The sequence below is a fragment of the Sander lucioperca genome, chromosome 1 (genome assembly GCF_008315115.2).
Source record: "Sander lucioperca isolate FBNREF2018 chromosome 1, SLUC_FBN_1.2, whole genome shotgun sequence".
Classification (NCBI taxonomy): domain Eukaryota; kingdom Metazoa; phylum Chordata; class Actinopteri; order Perciformes; family Percidae; genus Sander; species Sander lucioperca.
Window position 1 is genome coordinate 31,439,686 of NC_050173.1, and position 5,051 is coordinate 31,444,736.

Here is a 5,051-nt window from a genome sequence, read left to right on the forward strand (position 1 = left end):
CTAACATGTGACCCATGCAGGGCCAAAGGGGAGATGGTTGCATAACCTGCACAATACTGAACATGTACATTTCCCAAGCTGTGTTCCTTCAGAACAGTGCATGGGCAACAATCACAAGATCACAAGAGAAGGCTTCAGGGTTTTCTAGGTAGCTGTGATACAGTATGGCATATAGCTCAAATCTGATGTTTGAAACAAGATTAAAAAACAATAGTGCAAGATTGTGTACTGGACGTGTACACAGATTATCCAAGACTTGTTATAGCAAGAAATCAAGTTCACTTAAAACACAGAAGGGCCCCATTTTAGTTTTACACACTACACTGCAGTGCAGTGCAGTGCAGTTGTAATTCCAGAGATAGGCAGTCTCTTGATCTATTTTTAACATCTTTTATATGCGACACAAGCAATAACAAGGCAAGTGAACAAAGTAACAAATGAAAGATGTTACTTAAAGATGAGGGTGGTAGCTAAGACTTCAGCAAACCTCTAGAAATGTAGACAGTGTTAAGTTTATGGATCAGTTTTCTGCAGCATGTTTATGCTCATACTATTTTCTATCACAACAGTTATTTGGTATAGTTTTGGAGACATTATGCAATTCTCCCTCCTCCATTGTGGTCTATTTGTGTGACTGTGCCCTTTGTGTAGTAAACATCCCTTATCCTCTGTACCAGTTTTGGCCCATGCGAAATGAGCTGTCAGTGGGCTGCAGGAAGTTTAAGATGTAAACAGAGTAGGAAATGAACTCCAGACAACCTTGGGAATAATATCATAAAATGTTGAAAAATATTTGTTACATGTGAAAAGTGACATACATCATGATCTCTGGGGTAGACACACTTTTAAATTATAAAATATGACGCGTCAATTGAGATATTTGCTACATTTTAATGTGCAGGCTTATGAGGCAGTATGAGCTATTACTCCTTATTGACATCAACACAATGTTCCCAAATCCAGGTTTAGTCTTTTTTCATTATGTGCTGCTAGGTGGAGTTGGTTGGGTGGCCACAGAAGCAAGTCATGGCATGGCAAGGCACGCATCGAAATAGGAAAACAGATGATGATGATAACAACCATCATACTGTGGCTGTCCTTTTTATGATTATTTAGAACGGGGGAAACACATTCCTTTGTTGTGACATGCATGGCAGGGGGAAAAACAAGCAAGTAAAATAAATACAATTTCATGCAATACTAGCAGAGTAGCAGTTATTGCTGCCATGTAGCCCATTTAAACAATTACTCTCTTAAATACTGATTAAAACTGTTGTAGTGTATTTGCCCAATGTCAGAAATAAACCTCTTATATAATGTAAATTGAATCAATGGAACATTCTGAGTAACAAATGTTTGTGTTAGAAGTAACATGCTTCTCTGTTACAAGCACTATATCCACTTTGTTTTTTTACATTCTGGTTTGCACAAAGTTTATAAAACAGAAATAAAAGAAAAACAAATTAAACAAAAGCCTTATGTTGGCCTTCTGCAAGTCTGTCAATTATTGTTTTCAAACGCAACAGGCCTTTTCATGGAAGACGCCTACATGATTTCATACTGGGAAGAGCACAGTAACAGTGTTACTGATAACATTAACAATGGCTCTGTTTTATTCAAGTGGCCTGGTAGGTCATGACGCTGTGGCAGTGAGCCAGCACGCACAATACCAGGATCCTAAAAGCAACGCAGCTAAATGGAATTTATAGATCTCCACCTGTGCTTTTCCCACTGTGACAAGTCAAAGTGTTGTCCTTGAAAAGGCCTGTTGCATTTTAAAACAACACATTTGGTAGCACAAACCATATTGTAACTACTTTGAAACAGTTGCAATGCTACAAATGAAATGACAAAGATATATAGAGCAGTTCACACTGACCTTTTGATATTTTAACTTGTCATAGCAGGATAAGCACAGGTGTAACTAATACAGCTAAAATGGCTCAGGACTATTATGTGTCACACGCACAACACCAGGGCAGTGGCTTACCAAAATGCAATTAAGTTTTACAGATGTCATTAATTATACCTGTGCTTTCCCTGCTATGACATGTCTGCCATGAAAAATGAGTATAGGTTGTCAGATGAGGATGTTTGATGTCAAAATGGCAGCCGTTCATTAAATACAGTACCAAAAAAATGTGCAAACTTCTTGTTTGCTACAGGACTCCTGCAGCCTACCATATGTATGGGGCTGAACAGAATTTGTAAGATTTCCATTCGGTCTTGTGAATGTTTACTTTATGTCTGACTTTCTGTTTTTAAAAAACACAATAAACCATTGTGAAATTTGAGACAGATTGGAGTAGGAAAGTATTATTGCCATTACTCTTTGTCACAGTCACACATTGTCCCTGTTGGTTATAAAAACATCTGTGGACTTCAGTTAAACAATGTAATTATTTTTAGTAAGAAAACAGCTTGAAGATATGTGCGTTGCGTGTCACTTGATCTGTAGGTGCCTTCGTTCTCATGGTGAGTTTGAAAGTCCCCTCAGATTCCAGTCTTGTGAGCACTTCTAGTTTGCAGATAGATTTTTTGGAAATGCACGAGGGAATGTTGTGGAAAGAAGAACAGGCTGACTCAGCAGAAGATTTCTCAACTCATCTTGCGCAAATAAGTCTCAACAACTACATAATGAAATTGAGTTTTATTTTACTTTCCACTTTCCAGTCTTTTTTTCAGGCGTGTCTGGCAAGTTGACATCCCGAAAGTGAACGCGAGGAAACTTGCATGTCAAACAGGTGATGCCAAAACCTTGCACAACATTCTGACACCTCTAAAAAAACAACATTGCAAAGGAAAGATTACACAATGATCTAGTTTAATCTTGTCCCAGGCATCCCATGTGTGAACCAGACACAGGCTCACCACAGCACGCAATTCAATTTATTAATGTAATATTAGAATGATTTTGATTATAATTATAATTATTATTATTATTATTATTATTATTATTATTATTATTATTATTATTATTATTACCATATTAATTAATTGAAAGGATGGCCCCTTGAGATGTTGAATCTCATTTTCAGGGGTGTCCTTCATACAATTCAGTGGAAAATCGCAATATCATTAATACATGTTTAGTTTTATTTAATATTTTATTCTTTTTAGATTAAAACTATAAAAACCTTTTTTTAATTTTTTGGGGCTTTTATTGCCTTTATTTATAGGACAGATTAAGTCAGATAAAGTGGGAGAGAGAGGGGGATGACATGCAGCAAAGGGCCGCAGGTTGGAACCGAACCCACGGCCACTGCGACAAGGACTGAACCTCAACCAGGTGAGCTAACCAGGCGCCCCCACACATCATATTTAAAACATTTAATTGAATGTATTTTGTATTCCCAAAGTAAGCTCATAGCTATAATATATACCACACTGCCAGAATCACTGTTTGTGTACACCCTGCTACACAGCTAGCTTTAAATCATAAAACTGGGTACATATATTTGAATCCCATAATTTAAGATATCAAATAAAATCATATAATTGCACACTGAGCAACTGAATGGAGAAAGTCTGAGGCATCCTAAAAGTTCACACCTGTCCTGTCCTGCTTCTTTGGGAGGCCTCCTCCTTTGAGCTCCTCTTGGATAGCAGAACAACATGTTCTCTTATGCTTTATTGCCTTCCTGCGGTTTTCCGGGGTTGTGAACTTTATGAGGGTTGCTTTACAGCCGTTTAACCTGTCTCCAGCTGCGTGGAGCTATTGTTGATCAGCCAGGATTGTTTGCTAACGGGCCAAATCTTTATGTTCCCATATTGGCAGGTAGATGATTTTATTTTATTTTTTTTTCATTTAAATTACAAGTCTGGCCACCCCTGTTTTTTGGCTCACTTTATACTACTGCTGCATTCCAACGGTTATTCACCACAGTTACATTCGTTTTTGTTACTGTTTACAATCCTCATAGAGGTGGTTGTTTACATGTGTGTATGTACGTATGTGTATGCTTATGCATGTGTATATGTATAGCTTATATGAACTTATATGCATTTTTTTTATATACAAACATATGTCTTATATGTATTGCAACTCCTTCCTGGCTGGTCTACCTGCTAGTGTCCTCTGCAGCTCATCCAGAATGCAGCAGCTCAACTGGTCTTCAACCTACTACACCACTCCTCCGCTCCCTTCACTGGTAACCAGTTGCTGCTTCAAGAAACTAGTACTTGCGTACCGTGCTGCGAACGGCTCAGACCCAGAATACACGGTTAAACCTTACACCCCAGCCCGTCCACTCTGCTCTGCATCGGCCAATCTGCTTGCTGCTCCCTCACTGCGAGGGACACCTAATCACTCATCGGCATCCCAACTGTTTGCTGTCCTGGCTCATAAATGGTGGAACGAGCTCTCAATAGACATTAGGACAGCTAAAAGTCTACACATCTTCCGCCGCAGGCAATAAACACCTCTCTTCGACTGCACCTTGGCTAAGAAGATGATGGTTATATACATATATATATATATATATTCCACTTACATGTTGCGCTTGCATGTGGATCTTTGTAGTTTGACTTATTTGAAGCTAATGTACTTTTACTGGATTCTTGTTCTTCGGTGTTTGTACCTTCATGATTGAATGCACTTATTGGAAGTTGCTTTAGATAAAAGCATCAGCTAAATGAAACGTGATGTAATGTTTGTAGATAGTAATCAAATGTTTATGTTTACCTTGTATAGCTTTGTTGATGCTTTCTCTGGAGGGAATTGTTGGGTCTCTAAATTATAGAGTGTGGTCCAGACCTACTCTACCTGTAAAGTGTCCAGAGATAACTTCTGTTGTGATTTGACACTACGAATAAAATTTAATTGAAATTGCTGTCCTTGTTTTTAGCTGTGTGTCTATTTTTTGTGTATGAACTTTTAGAGCAACAAAAAAACAGAGTCAAATTCCCTGCATGTGTTCACACTTGGCCATTAAAGCTGATTCTGATTCTTCTAATGCATTTATAGAATGTTGTAACAAAAGATCCAAATTAAAGAGTTTCTTGATTTTCAGGACCAGGCATGTCATGATCATTCTCTTTATTTTGCACTT

General features: G+C 38.0%; 1 long non-coding RNA gene across 1 annotated transcript; it reads right to left on the reverse strand.

Annotated features, from left to right (window-relative positions):
• Positions 1-649: 649 nt before the first annotated feature.
• Positions 650-4,304, reverse strand: LOC118495286. The gene is made up of 3 exons (XR_004897638.1): positions 4,223-4,304; positions 2,164-2,170; positions 650-660 (listed from the first exon to the last, which is right to left on the reverse strand). It is a non-coding gene; the product is annotated as an uncharacterized LOC118495286 (long non-coding RNA).
• Between the last annotated feature and the right edge of the window lie 747 nt (positions 4,305-5,051).